Here is a 22,749-nt window from a genome sequence, read left to right as displayed (position 1 = left end):
AAGGAGGCAGTGTTCTTACACTGCTCTAGGCGCTCACTGGGAGGAAAAGAGACAATGGCTGGCCACCCTGTGGCTCTGGACCAAGGGTAAAGGACAGGATGGGGAGGAGGTCGCCATGCTGTGCTAGGGTCACAGGATGCTGCTCTCTCAGGCTTAGAGAACACTTTCATTCCATAGCATAACCCCACACCCAGACCTTTCTGTTCTATATTTTATTTCTTTTAGACTTCATTTCTTTGTCTTGAATACTAAAACACAAAATTTCAGTCTGTGTGTTTGGTGGTTGTTGGTTGGTTGAATTCCACAAATACAGTAGTTTCCTACTTTAGTCATTTAGTAAACTACCTAAATGCTAAGAGGATGCTCCCATCCTAGTTCGTATATATCTCTGATTGACAGAGGATCAATCAGCCTTTGTTACTTAAACACTTTCCAACTACAGCAGTTCACCTTGCAGCCTCCATAGCCTTCCAGTGATGACCCTGGTGATGGTTGTATCACAACAGTGATAAAGCCCAGTGGATGGAAAGTGTTAGAGGCTGAGCTCAAGCAATTCTGTATCCAGACATGCCTTGAGCATCATTCCTCAAAGGGAGATCCATTATCCATAGGAATTGCTAATATCCATCTAGCACTGTCATACTAATTATTTAATATGTGCCACTTATTTGTTCCTCACAACAACCCTGGGAGACAGATCCTTGTCATTGACCCCATTTTAGCAGTGGGGAAACTGAGACATGAGGAGATGAAGTTCTTCGCCCAAGGTCACACGGGTGGTAGGTGACAACAGTGAGACTCAAGCCCAAAGAGTCAGGTGTCAGAGCCTGGGCTTTGAACCACAACAATATCCTGCCTCTCGCCTGTATCAGGCTCATACTGAGGGTGACACCTGCTAAATTGCAGATTCCTGGTCCACTCCAAACTGAGTAAGACAGACTCTCTGGGAGTCCACATGAATGCTTGTAAACCACACGGCCCCCAAAGTTGTCTTTTGAAATAAATCTCCTGATGTTCTTGATTTTCCTTGCTGATAAAAACAGAGTGGAAAATGAAAGTTCCAGTAAACTGAGTGATTTTATTAGTGGATTTTACTGTATATCATGAATTATTTTAAACTTCCTGATCGACTCACTCAAACATCCTTAGAACCCTACCCTTATCCTTTGTCGCTATTGTTGTTGTTTTAAATTCCACCTGAAGTTAAAAGTGATTTGCCTGAACTTTACAAAGCTAGTTTTAAGTTAGTTTTGGAGAGAGAAAACTTGAATCTCTTCCATTTAGTACCATAACTTTGGGAATCAAAGATGAAACAGTGATTTCACTAATTCAGAATTAGTGATGATATGAACCACAGCTGGGTAAAGGCATGCTTGGGACGATCTCTGAAAATAGTTTAGCTAAGCAACTTCAAAACGTAGACAAGATTTATGGGAAAACACTTCAACTACTTAAAAGAACAGTCTGTATTCAAGTATTCTCAAGCATCTATTTTCATACATATTATGCGTATGCCGATTAAAAATCAGTCTAATGTAGTCATTACAGGCAGATCCCAAATGACCTACGCTAGGCAAAACTGAGAGAGCTAAATTCTAGTTGTTTTATATCCTTTCAGGTAAAAAGGCTTCATTCCATTGAAAGAATTCTTAAATTCAGATTTCACCTATTTAGAATGGTCTTGCCTCCAAATTAGCGTGGCTTTACTTTCTGTAAAGAAAAAGAAGAAAAGGAGCTAGCATTTAGGACTGGACTGGACATTGTCACTTACTTTTTTTCTTTCAATTTTATTGGAGTATAGTTGATTTACAATGTTGTGTTTCAGGTGGACAGCAAAGTGATTCAGTTATACATATACATATAGTCATTCTTTTTTAGATTCTTTTCTCATATAGGTTATCCCAGAATATTGAGTAGAGTTCCCTGTGCTATACAGTAGATCCTTGTTGCTTATCTGTCAGTGTCACATTTTTTAATCCCACTAATCCTTATGACAGTTGTGTAAGACAGTTATTACCTCTGACTCACAGATGAAGAAAGTGAAGCTTAAACAACAAAATAAATAATGATAGTATTGGACTGTGGTCCATAGAATAAAATAAATATTCATGAGTCCATACTGATATAAATAAATAAGTGAATAAATAAATCAATGGGAGGAGAGGGAGAGGTACAGCTCTTACTTATAAAAGATTTCTAATTAATAAATGTAGAAGGGATGAGGGAAATGAGAAATCACCATTTGGACACCCTAGCAATAAATTGTTACAGGCGAGAACCACTGATGAATGCTAAAATTATTGAACAAAATATGAGAAACAAGATATTTGCATAGTCTCAAAGTATCTATTCACAAAATATGTATTAATTACAAAAGGAAAAATAGAACAGTGGAGAAGCCCAGTAGATACCCACCTTAAGTAAGTGCTCAAGGTCAACATGACCAGTAATAAGACATATTGATGTCTTATTACTGGTCACATCTCCTGATGTGATGCACTCAGAAGGACTAGATATAGTCTCTACGATGTATTTGCCCCCCTTAAAAAAAATAACCTAAATCTAATCATAAGAAAAAAAACCATCAGGCAACCCCAAATTGAAAGACATTGTACTCTTCAAAAGTGTCAGGATCATGAAAGGTAAGGAAGGACAGAGGAATCGTCAAAAATTAGAGGAGACCAGGAGTCATGACAACTAAATGCAGTTTGGGATCCTATTAGATCCTGGACTAGAAGAAGGATACTGATGGGGAAACTGGTGAAATTCTAATCAGGCATGTAGTTTAATCAGCATGAATGTATCAATGTTAATTTCCTGGTTTTGATAAAGGGACTATATTTATGAAAGATGCTAACACTGGGAGAAGCTGGGTGAGCTATGTATGGGAACTCTCTGTATTTTTGTAACTTTTCTGTAAATCTAAAATTACTTCAGAATTAAAAGGTTTAAAAAAATAGTGAAGCTCAGAGAGGTTGAGTCACTTGTCCAAGGTCACACAGTGGCTGAATGAATGTCAGAATCCAGATGTCTGTCTTTAAAGTCTATTCTCTTCTCAGCCAACTGCCTTGCCTCTCTACTTGTTACATTATCAAGTTTAAGTTTGTAGTAAAACCAGAATTTCTGATTTTGAATTTAATTAGCCTTGGTCTCCTTTCCCTCTTCCCTCCCTCTCTCTACTTCTGTTCTAAACCTCCTGTGCATCTACCCTTTTTCTACTCCTACCATTTCTATTTTTATCGAATTTCCTATTACCACTCATTCATTCATTCATTCATTCACTCAAGACTTATTTATTGAGTGCCTACTATGTTATAACCTTTTCTTTTTTAATTGGTGTGTCACACACTCTTTCAAATAAGAAATGAGCAATATATGATGAAAATTTACAACATTATTAGCCCATACTTTGGTTCTGTCAAAATTGGATGCACAAAATAAATGCACTTTCCTCAGTGGAAGTAAAATATATATTTTTTGAACATCGGAGAATCTCAAAGACAAGAGAGAGACTACTAGCTGCATTGCTAGTTACTTAGGAGAGAAGCGAATGCATTTGTTTATACATTCAGTCATTCAGTTAACATGTTTTCAGCACTTCTCAGAAGCAGGAGACCATGGTGGATAAGCACTAAGGGAAATGAGTAACGGTCTGAGGCTGCCAGAAGCTACCAGTCTTAAATTGTCGTCAGGCATGGGTACAAATCACTCCCAAGAGAGGCAGAAAATACGTGCAGTGTGAGTGGCACAGACGGTGGGAGCCGCGGTGTCTAGGTGGATGATCAGAGCTCTCTCTGCTCCGCACTGGAGTTTGCGGCTGGGCCTTGAGTGATGGCTGGGATAGAAGGGGACCATCACGGGAAAGGGAAGGAGGACGTTCCAGACGAGAACACAACCAGTGCTTGTCATGAGCAAGAAAGATTCATGGCCTAAGGAGGCAGCTTGCTCCTCTTTGTCAGTAAAACCTGAGCATGAGCTAGAAGTTTCCCGAATTCTAACAACTCTTTACATAATGACTTAACTGTAATGTGGGGAAAGGGGAGAAAATCCCTGATGCCTCTCAGGCAATGTTGCTTAACGTTGGTTCTTAGGAAAATATGGTTAAAATGCAATTCCAAGTACAATCATGAAATAACTGAAAGTGTTTGGCTTACATTAAGGAAGGCCAGGAGATAAATCATTTAAAATCAATTTAGACTGTGGCTGGGAAGCAGTTTGTCTCCCCATTTCCCTATCTCCTGCCCGATGTCAAGACTGGTGCTCAACAGAGTGACTTCTCTTCGTCCTTGCAAGTAAACAGAAGCAGGTACAAGAGGCCAGCCCACAGGCCGGTGGTAGTCAAGGGGGCGCTGGGGGTGGGCTCGATCCTGCTCCGCTTGGTTTGGGAGACAGGGCTTCCTGAACCCTTTTGATCTGGACACCTCTCTGTAGTCATATCCTTGATCTAAAGCTCAAGGAGCCCGTGTTCTGTCTTCCTTCAGGTGAAGCAGGCTCACTTCCTGGCCACCCACGATGTCTCTTGCTCTGACCGTCTCACATCATATTGTCCTTTTTCCCTCCTCTTCCTTCCTCTCTCCAGCCTCTACCTGTAGTCCACATTCCTTTTGATCTTGCTGTTTTTTAATTCCTCTTCGAATACATTCCAGAGCCATTTATCTCTTCTAAAAGGAGACAGAGAGGCATTTTTGGTAGATAACTTTACCAAAGAGATCACACACTTTAGCACACGCATTTGAGAAGATATGAAAGGCAGATAGAGATTGAGGAGTATGCTTACTCCCTTTGCGTTCATGCCCTTTTCTTTCGAAGGGCTGTGATGGAACATGGTTTGGGGAGGTGGTGTATTCTGGGATCACAGTTCTGAGTCACGAGTTCTCAAACCTCATGCCTCATCAATATAGCCTCTGCTCCTGTCCTGTTGTTCACCCACTGATGATCTTTGGGGTTGGAACTCATCATGGTCTGCATCTACAGTGGTCCTCAGGATCTGTCAACAGAGTAAATTTTCAGCTCCATAACCTACCACTGCCCACATCACTGCCAGACACTCTTTGGTGTAACAATTGATTTCTCTGACTGAGGGCTGGTTTTCAGCTTCAAAAGGCCATTAACAGGTTTACTTTTTCCTATGCCCTGAGGGAGCAGTTTTTCTTGTCAGGTGGGTCTTAGCAAGACCATTCTCTGGGCTCCTCTTTCAAACCAGCTGGTCCAAGGGCAGGTGATGAGGCCAAGATTGAACCCACAGTCATACTGAGACCCCAGAAGGCTCTGGAGGGATTCCACCTGGCTCTTTGACCCAGGTGACCTTTCTCCACCCTCCTGTGTTTGGTCAAACTAAGCAGTCATCAACCTGCTTCTCTAGCCACACAAATGTGGGCAGCCCACAGTGACACTCAGTGCTGCTTGTTCCTTCCATCTGGTGGGTTTCACCAGATGTCAGCTCAATAGTTTAAAGGCCACCCTCTCTATAAAGAATGCCAAGGTGCAGCTTAACTCTCTGGGAAAGAGCATAAGAATAAATAAACCATCTGCAGAGAAGGGCTGTTTGGGCCTGTGTCCTTTCAGCCAGAATCCCTTAGGTACTTCATAAGAGATCCTGATCACTTTGACAAATTCCAACATCTCGAAGTCTGTCTGGTCGTAGCCAAGGAAAGACCATTTCGGCATAGTAAGGAAAAAGCATAACATATGATAGTGACCAAATGTGTTCCTTCACTTGGTTTTGAATTTGTACATTTAACCATGTTAGGAAAGTTTCCTATCAAAGCTTGCCCCTCCCTCTTTTATGCAGAAAGCCAAGCAAATCATCTGTTCAGGTCTGCTGTACAAACTTTTTTCCTCATGTCTGAATACCCATGAGGTAAATTGTTAATAAAGCCCTCTCAGGGTAAGGGAAATTTCAGTTCACTTTGGAAAACCAGATTTTTCCTTGGGAAAGCACGTCTCCCTAGAGGCACACCTCTGAGAGCAGAAATTGTATTCATTCCCCAGAATATTTCATGGCACATTCCCCGGTTAACAGAAATTTTAGTTCAGAAGTTTCTGGACTAAAAAAATACGGTAGGCAATTAAACCACAGAGACTCAGCTGTGCAGGGCAGGTTATTTGTAGGGGGCTTATCTGCCCTGGAGTCTATTGACAGCAAATCATGTTCGGTGGTTCTTGGCAATCAGCACCCCCAGGATTCTACTCACTCAGCGTAACACTAAGTAAATGATGGGGCTGGAAATGAGGAGGGGCTTCACAGCACACCATCATGCACGGTGCAGTTCTGGAGTCCTCTTGCCTGCATTCTAATCCATCATCCCCCACTGTGGAACCTCAAGCCCAGTACCTAATCCCTCATCTTTAGATGGGGATGTTAATAGTACCTACTTCACATGGTTTATATAGGAAGTCAGAGTGACGGCATGTGTGAGGCACTTAGTGAGGACCTAAGACACTCCTGGGTTCAATGTTGGTTACAAAACGACACTAAAAGTAACTACATTTTCACAATAATTAATGATAATAGATCCCACTACTTATTCTTATTCTTATTATTATCCCCTCACCTAATGGATGAGAAAATGGAAACATAGAGAGGCTAAGCAAATGACCCATGGTTTCAGAGCTAGTGTTTGAACCCAGATGGTCTGACTTCCGGAGCCAATATTCTTGCTTCATCTACCTGGTGCCATTGAATCAAAAGCCATAAGAGCCTTTTTTCCTCACCTTGGTCTCTTATTCTGAATGAAACCGTTTGCTTCACAACAGGATTCAAATATTCTTTACTATTTCAACCCATATAACACTGTTAACCTCCTTGTTGACTCCGTGATATTGAAAATGTGGCATTTCCTTTGAACTGGGAGACTGTGGTTCTTGAAATTGGTAGGACAGTGGTGTCACAAGGTGTCTGAGAACATTGTCCCAGAAAAGGAACAGAATAAATTGTCATTTTGCAGTACCAGGCAGTAAAGGGATTTTAGGTCTTTGGCTTTTAAAGTTTCCTTTTTGGCTTTGAGGGCTCCTTAGGTACTGGATACCTGAGAATGTAGAATGCCAAAAGAAAATTAAAAATTTTACTTCATTTCTTTAGCTTCATTTCTTGACCACATCACCTCTGCAATCTTTTTCCTCCTCTTTTTCTGTATTTCAATTTTGCATGAAACCTACACCCCCAAAAGTGATGGCTTTTGAAATTCAAAATCTTTAGTTACATCTGTACTCCTAGGAAGACTGGGAGTACAGTTTTTTGTGGATTTTTTTTTTTTTTTTTTTGGCTGTTCTCAGGCTATGCTCAGAGTTGGGGCAGCAGGAGAAGGCAGTGGAGAGGGGCTGCTAAGCACCTTGTGAATCAGAACCTCCATGCCTGTGTTCATTCTTTGAGCATCAAACATGATTTCCTTTAACAGTGGCTTTCACTGATCAGCAGAAGGAAAACAATGGGCCTCAGAATATATATATATATTTTTAAACATCTTTATTGGAGTATAATTGCTTTACATTGTTGTGTTAGTTGCTGCTGTATAACAAAGTGAATCAGCTATACGTATACATCTATCCCCATATCCCCTCCCTCTTGCGTCTCCCTCCCACCCTCCCTATCCCACCCCTCTAGGTGGTCACAAAGCACCGAGCTGATCTCCCTGTGCAATGCGGCTGCTTCCCACTAGTTATCTGTTTTACGTTTGGTAGTGTATATATGTCCATGCCACTCTCTCACTTCGTCCCAGCTTTCCCTTCCCCCTCCCCATGTCTTCAAGTCCATTCTCTACGTCTGTGTCTTTATTCCTGTCCTGCCCCTGGGGTCTTCATAACCATTTTTTTTTTAGAGTCCATATATATGTGTTAGCATACGGTAATCGTTTTTCTCTTTCTGACTTACTTCACTCTGTATGACAGACTCTAGGTCCATCCACCTCACTACAAATAACTCAATTTCGTTTCTTTTTATGGCTGAGTAATATTCCATTGTATATATGTGCCACATCTTCTTTATCCATTCACCTGTCGATGGACACTTAGGTTGCTTCCATGTCCTGGCTATTGTAAATAGTGCTGCAATGAACATTGTGGTACATGACTCTTTTTGAATTATGCTTTTCTTAGGGTATATGCCCAGGAGTGGGATTGCTGGGTCATATGGTAGTTCTATTTTTAGTTTTTTAAGGAACCTCCATACTGTTCCCCATAGTGGCTGTATCAATTTACATTCCCACCAACAGTGCAGGAGGGTTCCCTTCTCCACACCCTCTCCAGCATTTATTGTTCATAGATTTTTTTTTTAATTTATTTATTTATTTTTGGCTGTGTTGGGTCTTCGTTTCTGTGCAAGGGCTTTCTCTAGTTGCGGCAAGCAGGGGCCACTCTTAATCGCGGTGCGCGGGCCTCTCACTATCGCGGTGCACGGGCCTCTCACTATCGCGGCCTCTCTTGTTGCGGAGCACAAGCTCCAGACGCGCAGGCTCAGTTGTGGCTCACGGGCCTAGTTGCTCCGCGGCATGTGGGATCTTCCCAGACCAGGGCTCGAACCCGTGTCCCCTGCATTGGCAGGCAGATTCTCAACCACTGCGCCACCAGGGAAGCCCTGTATATTTTTTGATGATGGCCATTCTGACCAGTGTGAGGTGATACCTCATTGTAGTTTTGACTTGCATTTCTCTAATGGTTAGTGATGTTGAGCATCCTTTCATGTATTTGTTGGCAATCAGAATATTTTTTAAATATACACATGTCTGGAGCCAGTCCCCAGGAGATTCTGTGGACTCTCTGTGGATCCGTGGTGAGCCCAGGGATGTGTATTTTTTAAAAACTCCACAAGATAATACTGATGCCACCAGTGGTTGAGAATCACTACTCTAGACCATCAGACACAGAGGTATTCAAAGAAAAGAACAAAGCTGTATTCCAAAGCAAATGGGGGGAAATGATTCCTGTCTTTGGGACAGGAACTACTATAATAGTTGATAATTGTCCAAAGTAAATTTAAATAAATGTGATGACTTGCTTGCTTGCTTTCTGTTTCTTTCTTTCCGTCCTTCCTTCTTTCATTCTTTTTTTTTTTTTTTTTCATTCTTTGGTCCTAAAGGACTTGGTTTTGGAATCTTAAATATTCAAAATATTTTGTTACTATGACAGGATATTTTTATTCTTATTTACCCTGCTTAAAGCTCACATCATGTTTTTAGGATTTAGCCAACCTAGAAAGAGAACTGCCAAAGCCATTGACCCACTGGAGGCCTGTTTTATTCTTTCGAAAGCAGGCATCAAGTTACCACTCAGTCCTGGGGCTGATAGAAGTAAGAATGAGTCCAGTGGAAATTAGTAAATAGACAAGTAAGATTTTGACATACATGAGTAGTATTTTTTAACTGAAAATAGTTAACATGACTCAGAGAAGCAGTGTAGCATCTCCTCAAGGCCCAATGTTCTTTTCCATCAGACATATCACTTTAAATGACACTGAACACTGTGGGAAAGACCAGGTATGCTTTAGTCAGAGACTGGGATTTTGAGCCTCTCTCCAGGACTGAATTAACTGACCCTATTAGGATGTTTAATTCAACTCTGAAAAACCACTCTCTTAGAGATCCTTACTGCACATGTAGGAGCCAAGGAGGAATGTATTTATGCTTTGCTAAGAATCTACATTTGCCAAAGAGATTTAAACATTCATAAATCCAATTGCCTTCTCAATGCCTCCCCTTGGCTTTTTTCTTTCAACAGTTTTTTATTAAGTACCAACTTATATTCTAGGTACTGTTTTGTGTGCTGGGGATATAGCAAAGAACAAGACAGATCCCCTCCACACACAGAGCTTACATTCTAATGTCTAAAAGGCATCTCAAATATGGTCAAAATAGAACTACTGCCTTCTCACAACCCCATTCACATACTACCCAGTATCTTCCCTATTTATCCCCATCTTCCCCATCTCAACATCTACCTGCGTGCTCAGTCTAACAACCTAGGAGTCATTCTTGATTTACTCTCTTTTCCCAAACTGCCAACATCCAAACCATCAGCAGGTCCCATTTGCTCTACTTACAAAATACATCTTGAATTGGACCACTCCTTAGCATTTCACCCGCCACCACCTTAGAGCCAGTCACCACAGCACTCACCTCCAGTATTGCTTTCATCCTTGCATACCCAATAATCCAATCCAAGATCACCCAGCGGCCAGAGTGATCTTTTAGAAACATAAAGCAGATCAAGTCACACCCTTCCTGAAAATCCCCCAAGGTCTTCCTCTTGCATTTGGAATAAAAGCCAAAATGCAGGGCAAGACCCTGCATGATTTTGCCCCTGTTGACTTCTCCAACCTAACTTTATACCATCCACCCCTCTCTCTGTCTCTGTTCCAGCCACACTGACCTTCATTCTGTTCCTGAACACACTGAGCTAGTTTTCCCCACACAGACTTTGCACTTGCTGTTCCCTCTGCCTAAAACCATCTTCCCCCCACTGCTGTCTTCTTCTGATCCTGTCTTCTGATCATGTCTCAGTTCAAAAGTCAGGGAAGCCATTGACTTGTTTACTTTTTTCCTTAGAAACCTGTTTAACCTCTTCATTGCCATATGTCTGGTTCTTCGCAAAGTGCCATTTACGTACTAGATGGTCAATAAATATTTAATAATAACTGGTGTTAGCAATTGTTTATTGAAATAGGAGCTGTTAGAAATGAGACAAACAAGACATGCCCCTTTGTTCAAGGAATTTACAATCTAGTTCTAGGCATATAAGACATAAAATATTGAATAAATATACATATTTAGAAAAAGGCAATGCTTTTCACGGGAGAGACAATGGTTAGAGACATGCCATAGGTAGTGGAAAGAGTATGATTCTATTGCTAAGTCTGGTTTTCAGTGCAGGTTCTGCCACTTACTCACTATCGGAATCTAGACAAGTGATCACATAACCTGATTTCAGCTTTGTATTTCCCACCTGTAAAATAGGATAATTTTATCAACTTCACTTGGTTATTGGAACATTTAAGCAAGCTAATGTGTATAAGATCACCCAGCACAGGATAGGTACTCAATAAATAGTAACTAGCAGGTTTCCATGCCACATGAGAGGCAAGGACTGTATGTTCCATGAGAGTGGAAGAGAGAGACCACACAGGCACATGTCCCTTGAGGATGACCAAGGGCTTCAGAGCCTTGGAGGTTGGGAAGACTTTTGCCAGGCACAATTATGAACTTTATCGTTGATGAAGTTTCAGAGGTTATGTTATGTTCTCCTATCTCCACCAAACGTAGGAATCTCTCACTTGCATATTCTTATCCAGCTTTTACTAAAAAACTTCCAAAGACAGAGTTCACTCCATTTTAATGAGCTTATTATGTTAATGGAGCGTAATTTGTTTTAAAATCCTGCCTTAAATCGAACTGAAATCTGCCTCCTTATAAATTCCACCTGTTGCTCCCAGGGGACTAATAGAAATTGCCTTCCTTTGGTTTGGTTCTCTTGAGGTTGGACATTCCCCACATTGTCCAAACTTATATTATTTTTCAATATTCTTCTTTAAAATGAGTCTCCCTAATCTGTTCTGGACAGTGAGACTCTCCCCTTTTACAGTTGGGTCATTCTCCCGCTCTTTACTTTTTCCATCTAATTATTAGCCCCCTGAAGGTTAACTAAAACCCCTAGACTTTTAGCATACAAACAGCCACGCTCATCTTTTCTCTGTGCATAGGTTGCTTTGTTTGTTGTTTTCTTATGTGGATGTAATATTTTATACTTAAGTCTACTAAATTTTCTCTTTCGGGGCATTCAGGCCTTTCAAAATGTTTTTGAGTATTAATTTAGTTATGTATTGAATTAGCTACCACTCCCCATACTTTTTATATTCAGGCTTGATACATATGTCTCAAGTTTTTTAATGTAAATTGTAGGTAAAAATGTCAAACCAAATAGGAATTAATAGGAAGCCTTTTGGCACATCAGTAGGCTGCTCATCAGGTTGGCCTTGAACCATTTATCCCCTCCTTGCATAGTGTTTTTAAGCTAGATGTGAATTTCCTTAATGCAGTCATCTGACAGATGTTTCTCATTTTGTCTCTGGGTATAACTTGAGATGCTCTGTGAAATGATTTCTTAAAACCAATAAACATCCTTGGTATGTAAGTCAAATTATCCTCTAAATAGGAAAGAAAAAATGTGGTTAATTTGACAAATAGCTGTTTGAGGATGTCTAATGGTTATTCCATTTATTCAGATAACAATGATGATGATGATAATCGCAATGATGGTGATAGAGAAATTAATAATGGAGCCACTGTTAATTCTGTGCCTTGCACTGGGCACCATGCCAAACACTTTACATACCTAATCACATGTGGTTTTCACGCAACCCTGAAAGATGTGAATCACTGCTTTATTTTACAAATAAGAAAACTGAGATTCAGAAATGCTACATAATTTGCCCAGTATCACATAGCTAGAAAGTGGCTAAGCTAAGATGAAATTCAGGCTTTCGTGACCCCAAAGCCCAAATTCTTTGTTGTACTGCTATACATGTAGCACTATGCATCTATCAATAGTTGCACAATAAATATCTGCCCCAGGAAATACCATGAATAAAGCAATGAGGGCAGAAAATGCTGGTTTGTTTGAGGGATTTGGGGGATAACCAAGTAAGACCAGAGCAGCATCTCCCATAGTTGTAGTGTGGGATGTCCGTATGCATTCTATGGAAAAATATTGCCCCATGGTCTAATATATATGCCACATGCTGGGAAAACAGTGATAACTAAGTTTTCATTTCTTCATTGCAGGACTTCTCAGGTCATTTATTGTGCTCACGTACACTGGGACTCTCTTAGAAGACAGTATGTCACAAACATACATGAGTATTGAGTACCTGTAGGCCTGATACCTATTATAGAACATGCTTTAAGAAACTCTGTCACATAGGAGAAGTAGGTGGATCTGTCACATAGGGGAGAAAGTGGGTCTGGGCCCTAATGCCTTAGCCTCTCAAAGCTGCTTGGCTACAGATCCTTTGAGAGCTGGAGAAAGAACAGGGAAGGAAGTGAGGATTCAGCTCCAGGTCAAAGCAGGGCAGATTCTGTGGAAGGTGGGGTCTTGGTCCCTCCTGTCCTGGCACATGGGTCTGAACCACATGGATTTACCAGGTGAGACCCTAATCTCTTGATTCGGATTTCATAAGCCTCACACAAACACAAGTTTCATTCCTTTATCGTTACACCTCATACTTTAAAAATTATACACACACTAAAATCATGTATAAATCAACAGGGTAGAAAACATGCAGGACAGGCCCTGGACAAAAGATGCAGCCAAGAAGTTTGCTGGCATTTCCAGCTTCCACAACAGTCTCTTCTATTCTCTCTCCGTCTCCCCACCCCAGGTACGCACAGCCGCCATGAGGCCCAGTACCCCCTCAACCACCCCAATTCATGTTAAAGTTGCCTTATCTTTTTGTTATGAGGCATTCTGTAATTTGTAAAATGCTGTTCTCTTCCATGAAAAGTAAAATCACCATATATTTGTGGCAGTTCTTTATTTGGATAAATCGAATATATAAATGCAACAAATACTCCCTGGAAGCAGAGAAAATCAAAATCTGTATATTTATAGTCCTTTGATCTAATGCTGCCTAAAAAGCTCCCTATTGCTATATAAAATATGATTTTTAAAATCTTTAGCTGGAGAAAGTAACAGCCAATCTTGGGGGAAGTTTTTAAGGTATACTTAAATTAAAACCCTTAATCAAATGGTGACACATTTATACTGTGCTTTACACTTACACAGAGCTCATCACACCAGTTATCTCATTTAATCCTTATAGGGCCACTCTGATTTTGGATCTGGGGCTCCAGTCTGTCCTTCTGAGTCCAAGTCCAGGGCTCTTCCCCTCCATCACTGCAGCCTGTCACTCCTGCTGCATGCCTAGCATTTTGATAGATACTCCTAGTGTAGCTTTTCCTAAACATTGTGCTGCAGAACCCTGGTTTCTCAACCTGCTCTGGAGGAGAACATTTTTTTTAAAATTCATGGTTCAGTACCTTCCAGAAACATCTTTGCAGCTTCTTTCTTCTGTATTGATATTCCCAATGCACATTAGTGTACTGAAGGCTTAAGAAGTCCAGCAATAAAGACACTTACAGTTCACCAGCATTTCACAAATGTATTTCACCTCAAACTTTATTTTCTTGATCTTTCTTCTAGTTTTGCAGGACACACTGCTCTTAAAAAAACCAAAGACAAAAAATAGTAAGGAACAAAAACTACACATGTGAAATATTTAAATTACATTATAGTTGATATATGTTCCAGCCTTCCTCCTCTCCTCCGCCCAGGATGAGGGATGCATGTCAGTTAGGGGTGGACAGCTCCAAGATATAGGTCAAATGAATGGCAAAGAGGTAGAATGGCAGGGAGGACCTTTTTAGTGAGAGAAGCAGCTTGATCAAACATATTCTAGGCAAGATCATGCGTGATCATGCATGATGGATTGAGGAAGGAGCCTGGGTGCAGGAAGACACATCAGGAGAGAGTCGAAGTAAACAACAGGAGATGACAGGGAGCCTGGTGTAGGATGCTGGTGAGAATAAAGGGGAAAATGGCTTCTGATCACTTAGAAAAAGAATCCCAGTAGCGCAGTGACCCATTGAATAGGAAGGCTCAATGAAAGAGAAAGCTCAGTGAAAGAGAAGGTTCAAGACTGATTTCAGGCTTTCCAGGCAGGACTTTTGGAATACAATGGGCCCCTGTGACAGCATCTGGGCAGTTACGAAGGCCATCCAGTGTGGTCAAGAACTCATGCTTTGATTCAGACATGCAAGTGTTCAAATCCTGACCCTGTTTCTTATTAGCACAGTGGACAAATTACTTTATTTCTCTGAGCCTATTTCCCCAACTATAGAAGGGGCAAGAATATTTTCCTCATGAGTTGTGTAAAGGTTAAGTAAGATAGTGAATCCTTAGCTCAGAATAGTGTCTGGTGCAGTGTAAGTGCTCAACTAATGTTATTTCTATTTTTACTGTCATCATCATCATCATCATCATTATCTTGTAAGGAGATATTCAAGTTGGGACATGTAGGTTTTAGGGTGAGAATAAATTAAATTAAATAAATTCAGGTGGGAAGTAAGCAGTGGGAAGTAGGAGCCAGGAGTTCATGTACTACGAGATCGAGGCTGCAGATACAATTTGGGAATAATCCCTACCGAAGGGATGGCTGAGCCATTAGAATTAATTTGCTCCCTAAGACATCAAGTGTGAGAGAGATCACAGGCTCCAAGGATCAAGCCTTGCTAACACCCACTGTCATGACAGGTAAAATCATCCAGTGAGAAGGAGAATGTGGGCATCACAGGAGAATCAGGCCGTGTGGGTGATGAAAACCAAGGGGAAAGAATTTCCAATATGAGTATCACATTATTCTGAGCCAAGGAAGTTGAGAAGTGGACTGATAGTCCAGAAGGACAGAATCAGATGAACAGATCACAGAATGACATAGCATTCCTTGCCTCTCCTCTAAACTGGGCACATCTGAAATGCAGTAGTCTAAGGCCAAATTTGCAGAAGGATTTCTACATACCAAAGCAGAGAGGACACTAAAAATTAAAAAATGTTGTACAAGCAACAGCTGAAGGAAGTTGTACTATTTTGACAAAATGGGAGACTTCTGAGGCGGTCAGGGTAGGTGCATTTCAGTATTTGAAGGGTTGCCATGAAGGTGAAATTGAGTTATTCTTTGTGACTTTAGTAGGCAAAACTAGGGCCCATCATTTCATCTTGGCCTTGGAACAGGCTGCCTTCAGAGGTAGTAAGCTTCCTACAACTGGAGAAATTTCACACACAGCCTGGGTTGGCTGGCTGCAAAAGCTGGGAAGAAACTCCTGGTTTGGGTTGGGAGGTTGTCCAAGATGAAACTATGGCCTATCCCACCACCTGTTTGTATAGCCTATGAAGTATGAATAATTTTTACATTTTTAAAAGATTTTTAAAAATCAATAGAAAAATAATATTTTGTGATGGTTGAAAATGATATGAAATTCGGATTTCAGTGTCCATACATAAAATTGCACTGGAACACAGCCAGGCTTATTCGTTTACATATTGTCTACGGCTGCTTTCGCGCCACAATGGCGGGGCTGAGTAGTTGCAACAAAGATTGAATGACTCACAAAGCCTAAAATATTTATCATCTGGTCCTTTAGAGAAGAAGTTTGCCAAAAAGTTTGAAATCATCCACAGGTCTTTTTTTCAACTGGGAGATTCTGTGAGGGAGAAAAATTTTTGTCTTAGATTTGGGTAGGAGGTCCTGGGTCACTTGGAGACCACCATCGCAATAGCCTGCAGGGATGGAAAACCAGGGTGCAGTGGTGAGAAAATGTAGGTGATGGGGTGGGAATACTTGTTTGAGAAGTAACACAGAAAACAAAGGTGAGAACATAGATGGCACTCATCAGACCAGCACGGTACAGGGAAGGTATTTGTCTGGGGATAGGAAGACATGTATAAGCTTGTGTCAGAAGAGGGACATAAAAACTTTTCCTGTGCTTGATGAACCCAACGGTATTCTTAGTTTCTGCTTTATTTTATGGCACGGTTAAACATATCTGTTGTAATATCTCTCAGCAAGAGGGGATTTTCTAAATGTTCTTGTTTATAAATGTGCAGAAAATTTTTGCACAGAGAGTCATGCTTTTGTTGGCCAAAGAAAGTGAACACTTGCTGATTTTCTGGCAATCCTAACAAAAATACTGAAGTGTATTTATACTCCGGGGGCCAAAATGAATTTCAGGATGACAGTGCTCAGATGTATAATCAGCCCAGCTTTCCTCTTCTACCTCTACGGGGTTTAACAACTTTGTCAAATCCCTTCCTCTGAAAGCCACTTCTGCAAGTGAGTTGAAACTAATTCTCTCTAGTGCCGCATAAACACAAGGCAGGCTTCCCTGCTGGGATCTCAAAAGGTTGGTCCCCAACCAATGGATGAGCTAAACAGGCTAAATCCATGGAAAGTGTGGTATGAAACTGTATTTTTTAAAGAGCAAAACTTTTACTGCTTTTTTACAGTGTGGTTTCCTTATTAACCTTATCTCGTGACCATCACGAAAATGTTTACTTCACGCTGTTTTGAAGCATTATGATATTCCAGAATTTCAAGCCAGACACGGGAACTTAGTTACTGTTCTTATTCCAATCAAGGCAAGATAGCTAATATGTAATCCAGTATAAGTAACTATTATCTGTGCCAGTGAAGGAACCAGATATTCTGCTGATGAAAATCCACACAGAACCAAACATCCTACTTTGGCTAATAGTTTTGCCATCCTTTCCCAGGAGAATTATGTGACAACTATTAACAAGACCCACATTCATTCATTTGGTTTTCACATTTATTCCCTGCCCCTGTGGCAATAACAAGAGACAGCTCTCTGCTCTTCGTTCTCTAGTAGCTCCTTATTGCCAATCAAATAGTGTTCAGGCATTTTTAGCCGCATTCAAGGGGCTCTCCAAAGGACCTGTCCAGTTTTCTCCCCCAGTAATCCCTTCCTGCCCCTTTCACAGGCATAAGCCTGGATGACTCACTGTTGTCCTCTGTGGGGAGTGGCAGGGACCCTGCAGAATTCCAGAGGGGAGTATTCACATAGTGCCCAAAACAGCAGCTCTGGATGAGAGTGCTGGCTCTGGGGTTTGAATTCAAATCCCAGTTCCACCACGTACTGTCTGTGGGACCCCAGCCAGTAAGTTTCTCAACCATTCTATACTTCAGTCTCCTTATCTATAAAATGGTACTAATAACACCCACCTAACATGTAAGGTTGCTGCAAGAATTACAAGAGACCGTTTCAGGGAGTGTGTTTGCCACGGTGATCAACCTAGACTCAAGAGCTCAATAAATAACTAACGATGCAGATAATGATTCTAGGGAACCAGTAACTCTGGATCACTACTTTTAGAACAGATAAGAAAAATTTCCTTGTTTACAATACTCTAACGTTTTAAGATCTCTATTTACAAGCTATCAAGAGGTTTGGGGAAATGGAGGTCCCCATTTTGAAAGTTCAACACACCTATGCGTACCCTTTGAATGATTGCAAATGTGGCAGATAGAGGTACTGATATTAGGGTTGGTTCTACTGTCTGTGTCTGGATTCATAGAGTAGAGAAACTGCATCTAAAGTAAAGTTTTCTAACATTTTTAACTCATGTTCTCTTTCAAAATTTAAAAAAAAAACCATTCATATCCACATTTAACACGATTTGAAATTTCAAAATATAATTGATAGCATGAGTAAAAGCAATTAATAAAGTGCTAAATGTACATTTAAAAATACTACGTGTTCAGGACTTCCCTGGCGGTCCAGTGGTTGATTCCACACTTCCAATGCAGGGGGCACGGGTTCGACCCCTATTCGGGGAACTAGGATCCCACATGCCACACAGCGGAGCCAAAAAATAAAATAAAATAAAATGAACCTTAAAAAAAATGCTGCATGTTCTCCTCTCCCCTACCTGCCCTGCCCCAACCCTGGCCAAGATTGTCATCACCCTTGACAGGTGATGCGCTGGTCCAGATTTCACATGACCTCTTCCAGCCCTAGGAGTTTATGATCTGGGGACTCAGTGTTGAAACCCTGGAGATCCAAGACTTCCTCTTAACGGGAAAGAAGTCCCTGTGTACAGGGACACAATGAGATGACATGGGAAAGAAGTTTCCCTAAGAAATGGAGGCTTTTTTTTTGGAAGAGAAGTGACATGACAGGACATCTCTGAGGAGAGTAACACCACACCCAGTGATTCCCTTTCTCCTGGGAAAATGAGACTAGTAGGAAAAAATCACACACACAAGAAGACATTCTATCAGCAATATAACTCCCGGAAGATTTTGAAAACTTCTTTCTTAGAAATCCTAAAGAAAACAATACATACCCCTCTGCTCGGACTTAAGTTACGTAACTCTGGACCATGGATGTGAGATCCTGACTTCAGGGAATTTCTGCCATCTCTGTACAATGAATCTAAAAAAAGGCCAAGGAAACTTTTAACAAGATCATGAGTGTGGAATCTTCCTTTTGCCTCTAGCCAGCCATGTGATGTTGAGCAAATCCTTTAGTCCCTGGGCATCAGTTTCTGCCCCATAAGACAAAGGATTAGACCAGATGATCTCCAGCACCCCTTAGAACTTGAGCTCTGGAATCTGATCTCCCCGAGTTTGAATCCCAGCTGCACGGTTTACATGACCTATGTTACTAAGCCTCTCTTTGCCCCTCTGTCAAATGCCCTGTAGATAGGGTTGTTATGATTAATAAATGCCATCTATTGTTTTAATCCTCTGATGCTTAATACATAAGATGAATTGAATGTAATACCGAATCCAAAATATCCATTACGGTACAGATGAACCGGTTTGCAGGGCAGAAATAGCAACACAGATGTAGAGAACAAACATATGGACACCAAGGGTGGGGGGGAAAGGGGGGAAGGGGGGTGGGATGAACTGGGAGATTGGGATTGACATATATACACTAATATGTATAAAATAGATAACTAATAAGAACCTGCTGTATAAAAAACAAATGAAATAAAATTTAAAAATTAAAAACAATGTATCCATTATGCACTACCCACTCAGCATACACCTATTTGCAGGGAAAGAAGGGGCAGGAACTGAGTCTACCAGTCAACACCCATGGCCCTGGGCTCAGCAGCTTGGATTCTATGGGGTGGGGTGACAGTGAGGCTTCTGCTGTTGCTACATACTACATATTTTATCATGAAGTGTTGTCTTCATTTCTTGGAGGTAGTGATTTCTTGTCTGATCCACCTTCAACTGGGTCATTGCAGCTGGGCAGAGCCCCCAGAGGGGAAGCAGCTACACCCCCAGTTCAGAGTGAAGGGAATCTTCTTAGGATGAGAGGGGAGGATCTATAGCCTGTCTTTCATGGGAGAAATGGCCCCACTCAGGCATAATGGAGTGGGACTGCCCAGCTCTGCATGCCTAATCCCCTTTCTTGTGAGCTTTCTCTACTGCTGGCAACACTTTTTTTCATTTGTTTGTTATTTTCAGTGTTTGTCATTATGTAACAGCTTTATTGAGATACAATTCATATGCCATACGATAGAAATATTTAAATTATATGGTTCAGTGTCTTTTTAGTATAGAGTTGTGCAACCATCACCACAACCAATTTTAGAACATGCTCATTGCCCACAAAAGAAACCCCCTGCCCATTGGCAGTCACTCCCTATTCCTCCCTCACCCTAGTTCCTGGAAACCACTAATCTACTTTCTGTCTCTATGGATTTGCATACTCAGGACATTTCACATAAATAGAATCATACAATGTGTGGTGTTTTGTGTGTGGCTTCTTTCACTTAGCATAATGTTTTCAAGGTTCATCCACACTGGAGCACCTATCAGTGCTTCATTCTTTTTTATTGTTGAGTAACATTCCATTATATGGCTATAACTCATGTTGTTTATCCACTCATCAGTTGATGGACATTTGTGTTGTTCTACTTTTTGGTTATTACAAATAATGCTCCTATGAACATTCATGTATAAATTTGTGTATGGATGTATGTTTTCATTTCTCTTGAGTATTTATCTAGGAGTGGAATCACTGGGGTATATAGTAACTCAATTCTTAGCATTTTGAGGAGTTGCCAAACTGTGTTCCAAAGTGGCTGTACCATTTTGCATTCTCACCAGTAGCATATGAGGATTCTGATTTCTCCACATCCTTGTCAAACTCTTTACTATTATAGCCATCCTAGCAGATGTGGTGTGGTAGCTCATTGTGGTTTTGATTTCATTTCCCTAAATGGCTAATGATGTTGAATGTCTTTTCATGTGCTTATATTTTTATATCTTCTTTGGAGAAATTTCCATTCAAATCCTTACATTTCTGACAATGAAGGATTTTATTAAGATGCAGTCTCATCCTTCATAGATTGGCTATTGTCATTCTGAATCCTTAAGTAGGAATGTGTGTCCTGGGTAGGGAATGTGAGAGTTCTACTTCTAAGTGTAGACAAGTAGAAAGGGATCAGCACTTAAGACTCTCACTCTAACTGGGGTTTATGTCTGTAAGCAGAGAAAACAGAAAATCAGTTGTTTTCTAGACAAGTGTCCATTCTCAATAGAAAAACTCCGGGCTTGTAGGTAGAAGACCTGAGTTCAGTTCCTGTTTCTGCTTGGTGACTATGAACATGTTGCTTAGTAGGTAACTTAGCGTCTTTAAACTTTCCTCTCCACCGCCCCCTTTCAGTGATCTTCTTCTCTTTTTTGAAATGAAGTATAATTTGCACACAGTAGAATTCACCCTTTTTTGGTGTACAATTTGCATTTTGACAAATGAACACAGTTGTGTAATGACCACCACAGTCAAGATAAAGAATATTTCCCTCATTCCAAAAGTTCCCTTTGTCCCCTTTGTAGTCATTCTCCTCCCCTACTGTAAACCTGTGTGAATTAATGATCTGATTTCTCTCTTAGTCCTTTTGCCTTTTCCAGAATGTCATATAAATGGAATCTTACAGTCTTTTGAGGTTGGCCTTTTTCATTAAGCATAATGCATTGGAAATTTATCATTGTTATTGTACATGTCAGTACTTTGTTCTGAGTAGTATTCCTTGTTATGTATATCTATCATAGTTATTTTTAATCCATTCATCAATTGAAGGATATTTGGATTATTTTCAGTTTTTTTGCAATTATGAATTAAACCACTAAAACATTCTCAAATAGGTGAAGATAGGTGTTCATTTCCCTTGGGTAAATGCTAAACTATTTTGCAAAACATTGTGCAAAGTATCTGTATCATTCGGCATTCCCAACAGTGTGAGAGTTCCAGTTGCTCCATGTCCTCACCAGCATTTGTTGTCACAAACCTCAGTTTTTTCATCTGTAAATGGAACAGCAATCTCTACATTCCTCTCTCAGGATTGTTAGATAGAAGTAAAAATGAAATTGCATAAGCAGAAGTGCTTATAATCTGTGAAGTACCGTACCCAAGTAAGAAATTCTGCTGCTTTTGATGGTAATGATCATGCCCACTTACATGTAAAAACTTGTTTCCCACATGAGCTAAATGTTTTGGTTTTTTTCCCCCTACATCCTGGCAGACAGAGTGAGTTACAGCAAGTCTAAAGCAACAAGAGGTTTTGCCTTAGATGCATTCCGAAGTTTGTTTTGGCTCCAGTTTTTGAACTTTTCACAGAAGCAGATAAACGGCCAAGATGTAAATCATCAAGTGTGAGTCAGTTTTGTAAAGAGAAATGACCCTATGTGATGGAAATCAGCAGGAGTGGAGTCAGCAGGACAGGCAGTGTGACGTGCTGTGGGAGAAATAAATGCAGGCCTAACCAGGCGGTGTCCCCAGGGTAAGGCATTCATAGGACTGCCGCAGTTAAGAGGACTGGCTGCCTAATATGCCCCATCAGGGTAGGGTGGGAGGGGTGGGTAGGAAAACCGAAAATAAAAGTAATAATTTTAACTTACTCTTTTCAAGTTTGAAGTCTACTTTTTTCCACTGTAGAAGCAGAAAGGTGTGAGAAACAATCTAGCAAATGTTTTCTCATTGACATCAGTATGAAATAATGATTAGCATAATAGACAAATGGTTACATGTAGAAATACTTATAGATATGTATGAATTCACAGGTCAGTATACACACATATATTTCCTTGCTCTGGCATCTGAGGGCCTAGAAGCAGCTGACACCCCAGTAGCAATGAGCACACCTTCTCCCCAGATCTTGGTTTCTAAT

General features: G+C 40.7%; 1 protein-coding gene and 1 long non-coding RNA gene across 9 annotated transcripts in view; one reads left to right on the top strand and one right to left on the bottom strand.

Moving 5' to 3' along the window:
* Positions 1–22,443, bottom strand: part of LOC309642403 — a 49,415-nt gene extending 26,972 nt beyond the window's left edge. Inside the window, exon 1 of one of the 2 annotated variants that reach the window (XR_014253163.1) lies at positions 10,110–22,443. This is a non-coding gene — a long non-coding RNA (uncharacterized lncRNA). The remainder of the gene's footprint in view (positions 1–10,109) is intronic. The other variant, XR_014253164.1, reaches the window with a different exon arrangement.
* The window catches only part of PLCE1 (phospholipase C epsilon 1), a 316,064-nt gene that overhangs the window by 181,704 nt on the left and 111,611 nt on the right, over positions 1–22,749 (top strand). The window lies entirely within an intron of this gene.

Source organism: Balaenoptera physalus (genome assembly GCF_965194825.1).
Source record: "Balaenoptera physalus genome assembly, chromosome: 14".
NCBI lineage: Eukaryota > Metazoa > Chordata > Mammalia > Artiodactyla > Balaenopteridae > Balaenoptera > Balaenoptera physalus.
This window is presented reverse-complemented; position numbering and strand designations above follow the sequence as displayed.